Source organism: Amphiura filiformis, chromosome 15, assembly GCF_039555335.1.
Source record: "Amphiura filiformis chromosome 15, Afil_fr2py, whole genome shotgun sequence".
Lineage (NCBI taxonomy): Eukaryota > Metazoa > Echinodermata > Ophiuroidea > Amphilepidida > Amphiuridae > Amphiura > Amphiura filiformis.
The window spans coordinates 47966345-47981563 of record NC_092642.1 but is presented as its reverse complement, the minus strand read 5'-3'; positions in this window follow the sequence as shown (position 1 = coordinate 47981563).

Here is a 15219-nt window from a genome sequence, read left to right as displayed (position 1 = left end):
ACATTCGAGCAAAACAGTCGTGAAATTAGCATATTGCGTTATTGAGGTATGACAATTCAGGCAAAATAGGTCCAAATTAAGTTTACAAAACTATTATATCGATTAAAATATGTAGCAGTTATTCTTTCACGAAACATCAGCCCTGTTGATAAATTGTACTTACAATACATTGTTCAGACCATTTATCCGTACTTAAAGTCGACAGACTCAAAAGTTAAAAGTCATAATCCATTACAATAATAATACAGCAAATATATACAAATTGTGGGTGATCCACGCCTATTTTCATTAAATGATGAATGTATTTAGCGTTGGTACACCTGTGTACAATTTGTTACAAAACAACACTGACGCCCTGAGGAAGGATCACAGATCCGCTTGCTTCGCTAAATAGAATAACATAGCTCTGAAAACATTTTCGCTTTATACAATTTAATGACATTTGAAGCACATGACATGCTGAGATATGTGGATCTAATTTTATGTACATCAAAATTAAGCAAAACTACAAGCAGCGACATTGACAAATTCACATCAAACAAAATGGTAGCCAAAACTATTCCTGTCTCATCCTATATGTGACTCTGACATCGGTGAATTGTTGGATGCAGTGCAAGATCATTCGTTGGCGCGGCGTTAATTTTGCAATCTGGCGAAGTGCACTTAATAACCTAGATTGTAATAAAGAATATTTTCGCAAAACGTTTATACATTTATACATTGTCAAATTCCCTTCCAAATCAGACTTTTTTGTATAATGGTAAGTGAATCCCAATGATATGAAGGTAGTCTATAGATTGAATTTTTAGACTTTGTCCTGGCAAAGAAGAAGGCGGAGGGACTTAATCTCAACGCTCGCAGGCATGTTCTATATTACTGGGCCATCTTATATAAAATCCTCTCCTCTGAAAATGTTAATTAGACAAATAAGTTCTATCGGATTTTACCATCAGCGGTTCAAGCCGCGAGGTAAACGGGAAGCTATTACGGTGAAATTCAGTGGATGCTCCATTCACATACGCCAGTAATTTACTCAACGCAATTTGCAGAGAAGATTAGGAGACATGCAAGTAAAATAACATGCAAGAAATCGCCTCAACCAATCCCCCGTGTGTGTTTGTGTATAAATCAAGAATATATTGCATACTGACCTTATCCAAACAACAGACTTACAATATCAGCTGCCACAATCAAATGGAATAAATGATACTAAATTGTTTCTTTTTCTATTCAAAGTAAATTCTTTCAAAAGATGATGTTGAAAAAGCAGTTGTGATTTAGGGTTATATTATATTAGTGTAATTTACACAGGAATATGCGACATTGAAATACAAAATAATAATTGATTACAAAATCAATAAAACAATCGAATAATTATTAACATTCTGCAATAAAAGCTTCGGCGAAGAAGATGACGTTATTTTAATCCTAACTGTGTTCCTACGGTAAAGCTAGGAAATAAGATACACCCATGAAATAGGGATTATCCACCACAGGGTTCAAACTCGGTTAAACTACTTTAAAATGTTTGGGACCAAAAAAATCTTATAATAATAATTATAATGATGGCAGTAAGCAATAAATCAACTACAAATTTATTTTCAAATGTGTTTTAATGCATAAATGAATTTAAGGATCCCAATGCTATAAATCATACAAAGACAACCCTACAACTAAAGCCTCTAAAATGTGTGAGACAGGGTGATCCAATTTCCTCAAAGCTCCTCACTGCAGCCATGGAGAATGTCTTCAAGAAACTAGTTTGGCAATCATTGGGAGTTGTAGTTGATAGCGTACTCACTTATCTCAGGTTTGCAGACGGTTTTGATTGGTTTGGGTTTTGACAACCCTGGATAACCCAAGAAAGCCTCTATTGAAGCTTATTTCCGTTGGGGTCCATTTGAACAGCGGGACGGGTTGGGAACAGTCAGGGGTTAACACCCTACTCTTTTCGAAACTGGCTGCGAGCTACATGTACAGGAATGGCTCTCTGTACACAAGACCGACGGCTTAACGTCCAATCCGAAGGACGGCTTCCTGTTTCTCATTCACAATCCTTAGGAACTATAGACAATAATTTGTGAGCACAGTAAGAAAGCAGAAAGGCAGGGTTCAACCAGAATATCAAGAAGACAAAGGTCACGATAAGTAAAATGCTATACGCCATCACAGTTGAAGGAATTACCACAGACAGACAATTTAGGTTGACAGCTTTACATATACCTGGTCAAAACTCTCTGGAAAGTTGGCTTGTGTGAAATTTGGGACTCATGCATCTTCATATTTCGTGATGAAGATCAACAGACAGAGTCCTGATTGGTGTAACAAGAAGGAACAACGTCAGCACCCAAAATTTGAGGATTAAACAGAAGTGCAAGATATCATACAGGAATTAAAAACAAAGAAGTGGGCTTGGGCTGGATACCTAGCTAGACGAAAAGATGATAAAATCACACTAACACGTCTGGACCCCTGGAGCACAAGAAGAGGCAGGCAATGTAGATGATGGATGGATGACATCACAGGATATAGTAACTAGCGTTACGTGGAAGAAGACAGCGCGGGTAAAGCTGAATTTATACTCCATCGCTGAGCGACGAGCGATTCGTATTTGACCAATGAGGTAGCGCGATTTTCCCAACGCAACAAACAGCGCTCTACCCCATTGGCTAAAATCAAATCGCTATCGCTCAGCGGTGAAGTATAAATTCATCTTTAGAGTGAATCAGAAAAGTGATGAACAGGTCATTCTTTTGCAGGGAATTAAATAAGCCAGATAGAAGCTATATAGATAGATCGTAGATTAACACTGTCCACCAAAAATGAAAGCATTGACTCGTCCAATTATGGGGCCATTGTGAATTTTTTTTATAAACTGCTCAAATAAAGAAAGTCCGCAGTCATGTAACCCGTCCTACACCAAAACCTGATCTTGTTATGACAATTTCATTGATACGGTCGTGTGCAGAATCCTAGTAGCTCCAATTTGATACCAAATTTGCTACCAAACACTCAAAAGTGACAAAGATTGATACCAGAGTATGACATTTGGTGCATTTTCAAAAGTTGCAAATCAAAACAAAGCACGCGGTCGAAATTGCTTGCGTGGCAATATGGTCAAGCTTGCTTGCCCACGATGGGCCCCTGTCGACTATCCCAAGTGCGCGCTTTATTCAATTGGTAATTTAAAACACATGGATTGCTACAGTGCTTTACTGATGAATACTAGGGCACGATGCGATCGATATGAAATGGTCGCGCTCTACCATTCACCTCTACAGGTCCGCGTGGTCAGTTTTTAATTTGCAACTTTTGAAAATGCACCAAATTTCATATACTGGTATCAATCTCTGTGAATTTAGAGTTTTCGGTAGTAAATTTAGTATCAAATTGCAGCTAACAAGATTCTGCACACGACCTTTTTAATCAAATTGTCATAACAAGATCAGGTTTTGGTGTAGGACGGGTTACATGACTGCGGACTTTCTTTATTTGAGGTGTATATTTAAATAACTATAAGGGTATCAAAGAAGGACGTCGCCTTGATAAACAGATATTACACTGATTATAAGCTCACAACTCCTGGAAATAGGATTATATAGTGCATGCGCAACAATCTGTTTAGCAAAGCTCAATTTAGCTTAATGCATCATTAGTAGATTGCATTAACTTTGACCATTTGCTACCTGAATGTAAATGGAACTAATTCTCAATGGAAATCTTCTGGCCAGTATCATGTCAGCTATCTATTAGTTAATGTACAAGCCTTAAGCTAGTACAGATGTATATAACAGTTACACTGTCCAAAAAACCCATACAAAATAACGAGAATGTGAAATTGCGTATATAAATATGCACCAAAGGCACTTATTTTGGACTGATTACAGTCAGCAGTTAACCCTGAGCAGTTCGAGTTGTCAACCATGTATGGATTTTGTTATGTAATTAATATTATTCATCCTCTTTTTTAGGCTTTTTAGTTTTTATTTCACCTGATGACTTTTACACCAATAATAATATTCTCTAAAATTGGTGTTGCAAGATATTCAAATCATAATCGTTTTTTGTTCTCAACTGTGTAAATTAAACCCTTCATCTAAATGTCATTGCATTATTGTTGCAAAATGTAGAAAGTAAATGTAAGTAACTTAAACCATTACTCATTTCCCACAAAATCACGCTTGTATATTTATATAAATATGCCGGTTCTTTTTATCCCTAATCATACATTTTATCGGGCAGTGAAGTAAATAATACTAGAATTGAAAAGATCACCTTTCAACACAAGGAGAGTACTTTTTTTATATTATTTTCATCTTGAAAGCTTGAAATTTTAAAACACGTTAAATTGCTTAAAAGCAAGAATTTAGCCTTAAGCTCTACGCTGAGCTGAATGGATGTAAACTTAAGACGTTGAGAGTAAATTATTCACGCATTCCTGTTTCATAAATCGTGTCTTTTTTGTCCAGATGTGTAATTTTTCCGTCAATGTATTTACTACTTGAGTGAGCCGGAGAAAAATTCAAGGAATTATCATTACTAGCAAACTCATCATTTTCTTTAGTGATATAGACAATAAACATTTGGCAAGGCAATATTTTAGCTTGAGGTGGGTGCATACAACGTCGTGATGACGGCAGATTCCATTTCATTAAATTCAATTTCAATTCCGAGACTGAGAGAGAGCAACGAATTACTTTCGCTCTTGAATTTAAGAACAGAAAGGTTAGAGGTTTTCAAAAACATATTTTTGACACATTAATGAAATTAAATGAGAGACTACAGTGAGGCAAAAAGGGTTATGGCGAAATACACAAAATCTAATCAAATATACTGCTTAGATTATTTTTGTTAACATTGAATGAACCATTTGCCATTATGAACTGTACTTTTCATGTTCTTCACTTTCCTGCAGATTTCTCACTTTGCGCCATTATACTGTTCAAATAGCATAATATGATATAGAATACAACCATTATTAGTACACTTTTCTATTGTACTTTAAAACGAGCCTGGTAAAATATTATTTCTAAACTACCTCGTACATGGGTCAAAAATAATTTTACTACTTTGCTTATCTGATGAATTAAAAAACACAATAATTCTATAAATATGGTGAAAGCTAAATATTTAGATATAAACTTGAATAACATAGCACATACTTTATCAAAGGTGTTTTGAAAAGACAAAATACTATTCTCCTTGATTATTTTAACTACGTAGGAAGAACCGGCATATTGTAAACTCAATGACCGTTATACAAGCAGCTATTCGAAATCTAACCTAAATTGTCTAAGCCCCAAAAGGAAACAGAAGAATTACGTTTCGAATAATGCATTGATTGGGTGTACCGTTACCTACAGGTGACGTGTGCTGACGCTTTTAGAATGTTTAGTATTGCAATAGGGACTGTAAATGCTATGTGTCTCTGTGGTATAATAAGTACATTTAAAATGACAGCATTGTGTCAATACATGTAATTTCTTGAAAACGAATAATTGAATTCAAAAACTTTCTGTTTAGTAGTGTAGTCTTTAGGATTGCAGGTCGGTAGTCTCAACAATTACCCTAACTCTAAACTTCAGCCTAACCCCCAACTTTAATCCTAAACCACACGTAACATAACCCAACCCATAACTTAACCTTAACTCTAATCTTAACTCATAGACCTAACCCTAACCTTGTGACCATGTGATGAAAGCATTTAGAAGAGCAAATGTAAGTTTTGACAGAAAGAAGAATCAGGATCGACAGGTTGACAGCAAACTGTCGGTGACCTGGCAGTTTACGAAGCATAAGTTACAGGTTTGACAAAGAGCAACTGTACATGTATAATCCCCAGCCTCTAACCCTCTATTTTGTATTATACATGTACAGCTTGTATTGCACAAGGTCAGCAAATGAAGGGGCTTTGCACAAAGAGGGTTGACATGCGTTTGGGGTAATTACATCTATTCAAGTCTAATTTATTGCTTTTTCATAGTATGTCAAACAATAACTCGTATTGTTTTTTTTATATATAACTTTGAACTATGAATGAATTTTTAAAAATATATTACTCAGTTAATTTTGAAAATATGCGACCACTTCTTATCACCCATAAAGTCACGTTTAACTTTCACTGTAAGGTACCTAAAATGAGATTAATGTAGGCAGCTATTCTGTATTCATAACATTATTTAACGATCACCTGTGTGTTATTTTACCGTAGTTCCCCTTCTAGTGTACATCATGACTTTATTGTTAACGACAGATTTTTGAAGGAGCCTTGGGGACGCGATAAAACAGTTACTTACTCGCATATAAATACAATCTTTTAACGTGCAAAGAAATCACAAATGACGCAACAAGTGAAAAGATGCTATAGAGCTGGCAAGTGACATTTAGGATAATGATAATTTATGTTCGTCAATTACATGATACTATACTCTGCTCGACCTCTTGCAAAACACCTGATAATAACCTTTAACTAACGATATATATCTTAAACAAAATAAGGGCTACATTGATATTAGTTTGACAATAATTCACATTCCATAATTATCAATATTAAAAAATAACAGAGAAATACAAAACGAGATAATATATATGGGGTACGAATATGCCTGGCTTGGGATCAATGGTTTTTGAGGTGATGACATGAATACGGTCCGTTGTCTTAAGTCACGTATATGTAACAGTAAATATCATGAAGGGAAAAGCATAGAGGTTGTCAAATGTCAAGCTCTACTTTGTGTCTTAAGGGCACGCTTTTGTTTTAGCTTGACAAATGATGCTTCTAAAGGTTACATTTAGCTTCGACAGGTTTCCACAAGAGATACATTGGGTAGGTGGGTACGCCAATATAATCCCATGTAATTCATTATTTATTGTTATTGTATTACTTCAGCTTTCTTCAAGTTTATAATGAATGAGCGTCGCATACAAGCCAATGCATGGATAAAAAATTATAATCATTTTTTTTTCAATTCAACGTTTTTACTTTAATATCTGCCATCCCGTCCGCGGCGGTAACCTAACATTAGTTTTGCTTGGCACGTAATAACACAACATTGGTCCAATACAATGTTGACCTACTTATTTTCAATCAGTCCACTCCACAGGCATTTGAGTGGATCCACAGGTGGCGCAAAATAGCAAGAATACATACAATTAGCATATGAAAGAGTGCTTTGCCTCTCTTCCCTGCCCGTCTTTGGGAGCTGCCTTTGAATAATTCCCTTGTATGGTCATCACTTTAGCTCCCACAATGCTTCCAATATTAGGTTTGAATACACTTGTTTTTGATAAACCCATTTAATATGCTGTATAACAACAGAATAGGTAAATCCAGGTTATTCTTTAAATTGCGCTAGAATATATATAGAACGTATAATCCAGGTCTGGGGAGTTCATCAGACTATCTTTCTTTCTATTAGTTATCTTGCATACATATCATCATAGGAACACGTGCGTGTGTTCATGAACTCGGTGACTGTCAGATGACCTGTTATAAGCTAAGCTTGACAATATAACCATACAACGTCTCATCACCTCACAATTCTAATGTAATAATAATAAATAATCGTCAACATTTTCTTCTGTGTTTCATCGTGCAAAGTTTCAAGTAAAGTTATCTTTCCGTACATTGGTTTTCCTAGCAAAACTAGCTACGTTAAATTTAGCTTTACATACATGATGATTGTTAATATTTCTAAAAAAACCCATACAAAAAATAACGAGAATGTGAAATTGCGTATATCAATATGCACCAAAGGCACTTATTATATATACATATTCTTCTCTGTTTCATCGAGCAAAGTTTCAAGTAAAGTTATCTTTCCGTACACTGGTTTTCTTCGAAAACTAATTACGTTAGATTTAGCTTTACATACATGATGATTGTTAATATTTCTGTCTGTATTAATTAATCAATTTATTTATATATTATTTTCATATTCTTTTTCATTGCTTGAAGAGTTAGTAAATAGGGTATTGAGCTTGGCGGTCGGACTTCAATTGACTTCCTGTCAACCCTACAATTTGAAGACTAGGTAAAAGATCTTAAACCAAATGTGGATTCTGCGGTAATCAAAAAACTCTTACGCATGTTTTGAATTCTTGCACTGTTTCATACAGCCAAGGCAGATTTATTTGTCATCATGATTCAATCTTAAACCGTCTTCTAAAATATATTAAAAATGTCACTACCACAATTATCCAGATCTTTTCAGATATGCCTGGTTTTACCAGCACCGGTAGTACTCTTCCTGTTATAGTGTTTTTATAACCAACACTGAAAATAACTTGGTGAAGTTGACATATCTGTTTGAAAAAATATTAGTAAGGCTCGATAAAAATGAACGCAAAGTACAGGGTGATTCAAAATGAAGTAAACTCATGTAAATAAAAATATCATTGAAAAGAGCAGATTCTGAACGTCTAAAAAGAATAGAGGTTATCCACGTAACTCATGTGTGACTTCTAACAAAAGGCGCTGGTTCCCGTAGTATTCCTCATTTAAACCAATTCAATACACGACCTCGAAGTTACTTGCATGACTTTGGTGGGCTATTTTGAAACAGCCATGGTTGCACATGCAGGTACTTCTTTTGAAAATCCTAAACAAGGTATAGCAGTCGCTGATAGAATATGCAGCTTATAGAACACGGATAACCTCTATTGTTGTATTTGCTTGCATCAAATCGGAGTTATACTTATTTGAATAAAACCAAGCATTTTTGCAACTGCACACGGTTTTACTTACCATGCGTGTATTGATTAGTATGGCGCTATATTCAAATGGAAAATCCACAACGGTGGTGATGCAGTTTGTATAACCATGGTAACTTTTATAACTCGTGTAATTCACAGTCTTCCGGATGGTCCGACTGAAACTTGCTTGGAAATGTTGCGAGGGGGTTTCGTCTTGATCTTTGGGTTTATTTGCAACGCATGCCTAATTCTAGCAATTTTTACTTGTGATCCAGCAGTTTGCGGTCTTTCGGACCCTGAAGCTTCAAACTGTCGGATTATTAGAGTCACATGATTCGAAGCTTGTCTACATTCTTATATTTCTTACTTACATGCACTTGATATCCGATCAGCTGTGGGAAACTGAAGACGAAAGAGATGAACTCCATGCGGATTTCGAGTTTCATGAAACTTTGTCGCCATAAATGAAATGCTATATTGTACTTGGCTCGTGTCTTTGTGTGCAGTGCAATATGGTGAAATTAAACAAAAGGAACTCTTATTAGGCATTATTGAACGAAACCACTCCTGTCACACAATTTTATTTTGCATTTGAATATCGCGCTATACCAGTCAAATGAGTATAACTCGGGTTTGCAGTAAGCGAATACAACCATTCTTTTTTAATTAAGACGTTCATAATCTGCTCTCTGCAATGATATTTTCATTTACAGCAAATTCTGTCTAGATTTTGTACAAAAGCGCCACAAACATGAGTTTACTTTATTTTGAATCACCCTGTATACCAACCTCATTATTAGACATTTTCAAAAATGGTTTCACTTGCAATATCACCTGCATAGAAATCGGACCACAGGGTTTGGTTTCACCTGATACCATCAAAAGGATTTGCAATATCGTCTCGTTTGTCAAACCAGACTACCAAACTCATAGCTTGACCAAAGAATTTGTGTATTGGGTTTAAACCATCCAATTCTATATCAATTTTTGCCTGTATGTTTATATTTTGCTTGCTATTTTAATATTGTTTGAACAATAATTGTTTATTTATTTATTTATTTATTTATTTATTTATTTATTTGATAAATTAATAGAAAAAAACACTGCAAAGCAAAATGGGTGAAAAAGTTAAAAGGTTACCAGCTTTTTTTCCATACAAATATGAAAGTTTTCATGTTACCTCTGATCCTCTTGCGCATTACATTTCAATTTCAATTCGGAGATATAAACTAAGCCTCTTGTTGTCTGCTGTGCTATGTGTGAATGACAAAATTACAACTTCACTAGAATTTGCCTCAGGGAGAAAAGTAAGTGCAAAATGATTTCCAAAATTGACTTATTTGATTTATTACAACATCGAAGATAAGCGTCAAATTGACATTTTCATATATCATGTGGCATTTAATCTGAATAAGTTTCTTGTTAGAAAGGGTAACGACACAGACGGGGAACCATAAGGGACTAAAATGACAGACAACAAATCTCATCATTAACAAAACTGATAAACAAAACATATAAATTCAATGTAGTAATGTCTATGTTAGATCAATATTTTTCTAACGCCTGGGGCGTTCAATTTATTTTTTAACATAAAATGAGTTTTTGGAATCATCTGGTAGATATGATTTGTAGTCATTTTGTCAAGTAGTATAGGAATTGAAGCTTGACCTACTTCATATGCCGCACATTGTCAGATAATATATATTATGGATACGTTATAGCAAACCAGATTAATGGTGAATAAGCTTCCCCCATGAATACACGGCATTGCATTAACTGACAAGCAGGAATTCACAACTCTGCGAATGTTAGTTTAACATTGTCGACGAAACTATTTCCGGACCTGTTCAAATTTTGTTTTGCTTTTCCTTTCAATCGGATATAAGCAAGTAGAAGTTGTTAAGGCGATACCTAATACCAGACAGAGAAGCATTTAGCTTTCTGTTAGGCAAGTGAATACGATATCCACACTCTATTATTTCTAGTTTCAAACTACATCCAAGCTTGTTAAAAATGCCATAAGACATTTAGAGGTAATACTACTGAGGCTAAATGACTCCTTTATTGAATGCACTTACGAAATTGAAGGGGAGTTTTACATCATCCATAGTTTATCTGTCTCCCATTTGAAAGATTTATTTTGATCCATTCTCATATTCCTCGATGAGCTTGGGGCAATTTTGACTGATGATTTTATGACGGCAATAGAGGCGTATTTATCTTTCCCGATGTCGAGTTTTCAAATCTATAATTCCATAATCTTTCTAATTTTAATGGCGTCTCATGTTCATGGTCATAGTATGCTCACTATATAAGCCTGTATTGCATCAGAGTTCGCTGAGCAAACACATCTTGTATTTTTTCTACGCCCATTTATAGTTAAGTTAGCATTATATTTCAGCTATCAATTTTGACAAAGAAGTGACATGTTTGATGCGTAATAAGCAGTACAGCTGCTCTTCTGAAAGAGTTTCTATTTATTGCAATTAGTGTGCATGGCCTTAAGGTACTTCCAACATCGGTCTCAAAATATAAGGAAATGTCTTTTCTGTGTTAGGATCCCAAAGAACGTGTTTGGCCTCTACGATTACTAATTTTGACTACATTGTAAGTTTTCATGTTCTGTTTAACCATGTCATCTAAAATAAATAATGACAACCAAACATACAGTATAGATTAATTCAGTGACACTTGTTGCTTCTTTACCTTGATCCTGTGAGAGTTTAGCAGATCCATAGCCTCTAGCCCGCATGCAAACTACTGTTTTAAGTTAGATGGTTTGGTGCTTTCTTTTCTTTCATTTTGTTTTTTGAGAATTGTCATCCCTGGGTAATTCGAGAAATCACTATTGGTCGAAATCTAAAACTGGTCAAATTTTGTCTAAAGTTACGCCTAGTAATTTCTCTGATATCTGTGCTGAGTTTAACGAAAATGGTATCAAATTATTAATTATAAAAATGGCTATATACATGTAACCTTTCAAGGAAATACGAGTAGGTCATTAACAATAGGACTCACTGATCAAGCACACACACACGTAGGGACGAGACTACGACCTCCAGCGGGAGATGCAGTGAGCCTGGAAAGCACCTGTAATCAAAACAGCTATCGAAAGCTAAGAAACGTCAGTTTAAAACGTTGGTTTTGTCTATCAAATATTTAAATAAAATTGTCCCTGCCTATTTTGCTGTATTACCTGAGGAACAAATAACAAACGATGTCTCAGTTAACAGCGATAATGTTGTTTGGTGAATTTAATATGTTCTGAATAACTTGGCATGGGTTTCGATAAAATTTGACCAGTTTAAAATTTTGACCCATGTATAAACTTTGACCTTGTAAATCAGGGATGAAAATTTTACACCACAGAAATCTCATTTTGTACCATCAATAGAACAATAATCAGGAAATCTGCATTCGTGACATTTGAGCTATTAACACCATCTGACATTTAAAACAGTGTATTAGTAGCATACACTCTTAACAAAAACTAAATATGAAACCCAATATTATTGTAACTTTGCAATAAAAATATTTCTATAGACTTGAATTCTTAGAAAACCGAATATGCAAAATTTCTCTTTTAGTGACATAAGATTCAGAAATGAGGTGGATTACTTTATCTTTCTGAGGAGATTTAGATCTTTTTGTCGTTGTTAAAGTGTTTTGCGGTATATAATAATTTTTGTCGAGATGGAATTACACGATATTACTAATTATATATTCCTTATCAGATTTAAGTTTGATTGTTATATGATTGTCTCTAAGAAACAGCAGGAGAGAATCAGAATTAACCGTCATTTATTGACATTTTATGTTTTAATGGAGGATCGAATATCTCCATTTATTTGTATAATTTAAGATGAGTTAGTAACGTAGTAAAGTAGTTTAGTAAGTATTTTAATACTTACAAGTTTTGCAGGGAAAATGAAGGAAATAAGAATGGTGGCATCGTAACATTAATGCAGACTGTGGCAAGCTAGTAAGGGACGCACCATTAGATACTCGGGGGTAGGAAGTTGCGGTAGGGGAAGAATTTTTTCGCCGCCGATGGCGGCGAAGTTTTTTTTTTTTGCCGCCAAAGGCAGCAAGGTTTTTTTTAAATTTCATGCATTTATACACAGTTAGGTGGGGAAGGGTTTTTTTTTTTTTAAGTGTTGGTGGGGAAAGTTTTTTTTTTTTGCTCATGTAGTGGGGGAAGTTTTTTTTTTGAAAAACTTCCTACTCCCCCCCTGAGTATCAAATGGTGCGTCCCTAAGTAAACTGGGTAATCAATGGCGCCAATCATGGTGCAATTCGAAAGACAGTAATTGAACATTGCTTTAGTGCACGACGAGTTTACGCAATATCTGCCTTTGAGAAAATGTGCAATTATACATAGGTTGTCCACTGTTCAAATATTCCACATATCCTTCTTAGAATAAAACGTTGCTATTTTACTTAGTATCATTCAGAGTACCAAGGAACCTTATTATCCAATGTAAGCAAACGACAATACATTACATTATAACAAGCTTGCCGCCTTATTGCCAGAAAAATCAGTGTGTTTCTTGTTTAATTATTGTTAAAATACAAAAATCATTAACCAAAGAAACAATGGTAAAAAGGTAAAACTCTATATAACAGGCGTATTTTTAATACAGACACAGACGCCGATTCAGGTAAGACATTATGAATATCTAGAGAAGAACATATAAATGTTTCTGGTTTATCTTAGTTTTAAACATAAGATCACACAGTGTAACATGTATTTAGTTGAAAAAATGTGTCTTCAATATCATCGCCATTTGAAAATATATCACTAAAGGTTGCTACTCTCACATCCCTGATTTATCACTAAAACTACATGTATAGCGATACAAAATGTTAAATATAAAGCCGGTGCAAGTATTAGTTCAATAACTCCCTACTTTGCCTAAGAAGATATACATCACTTGCCAAATTCCATCTCACCTAACAGACAGTTTAATGCTGTATTGTGCCTAAAACAAAATGATAAGCTAAATATAAGTACATGAATACAATCAGAAGAACTTAATAACGAGGTCGATCCCCGTGTTGTTAACAGTGATGTTACAGGGCATAGTTTTCCTTATAGCATTTAAAAGTGAATAAAATAAAGCTAAATCTTGTCTTCTAATTCCTGCTATACTCTAGCTATCTAGAATTAAAGGAATGTATAGTTATGAAAGTGTATTCAGCACAAACAAGCTGTAGTTGGCCGCGTAACATTATGACATTTTGTGTGGCAATGCTAGTAATAATGATCAGCCTTGCTGGAAGTTATTACTAAAAACAGGTTTCAATCAGAAGCTAAGTAACCTTATTGCAGGAGAAACGGCAACGCCACATTACGCTGAGTGAACAACAATCAATACATGTTGGTGCTTTCGGTTGTAATTATACTTTACTTTTAAGAAACATAAATTAAATAGAGGGAAATATTCTGGAAATTCTGGCTCTTCTGGCAAAATAGTTTTAATACGCGGATTTAAGGTTTCTCTACCGGAAGTCAATTTGTGCCGAAATTCCTTCCCCCAATGCAATATGCCTATTGCATAACAAAGAATATTGATGAACCTCCGAACTGTATCTATTGTTATGCAAAACGCTTATTGCATTGTGGTAAGGAATTTCGGCACTAATTGACTTCCGGTAGAGAACCCTAAATCCGCGTATTGTATTCCAATTTGATCTATGGTTTAATGTGTTGCAAACATAATAATGATTTTCCTTGGAAAATATCGGGAAATGTGTTTTCTGTGTTAGTATCCAAAGGAAGGTGTTTGCCAACTAAAAAATAATAATGTATCCATAAGTGTGACTACATGGTAAGTTTTACTAATACATCCATAAGTGTGACTACATGGTAAGTTTTACTAATGCATCCATAAGAGTGACTACATGGTAAGTTTTACTAATGCATCCATAAGAGTGACTACATGGTAAGTTTTACTAATGCATCCATAAGAGTGACTACATGGTAAGTTTTACTAATGCATCCATAAGAGTGACTACATGGTAAGTTTTACTAATGCATCCATAAGAGTGACTACATGGTAAGTTTTACTAATGCATCCATAAGAGTGACTACATGGTAAGTTTTAAGGTTTCAAGTAATGAAAACCAAACACACAATAGAGATTAATACATTTTAACACTCATTGTTCCGTCATCCTGGATATGGGAGAGCTAGCCTCAAGGAGAACCTACCGTCAAGTAATTTAGAGCTTCCTAACATTTGAGCTACTAACACCATCTTCCTTGCAATTAAAATCTGTTATGTTAATGGTAGACACTTAACTAAGATTGAAATGTATTTGTAATTTCACAATGACCTGTTTTTCTTTCTACTCATCCATTATTCCAGTGTCATTCCGTAGTTAACTGTATAACACTTGATTATGCATTCACCTAATTCTTACTTACCCACTCTAAAGGTTAATCTCATACTGAACGAGTAACCGAGTACACTCTAATAAACTCACACATTCCCGTATGCTACGTGAGTGAGGAGAATAATTA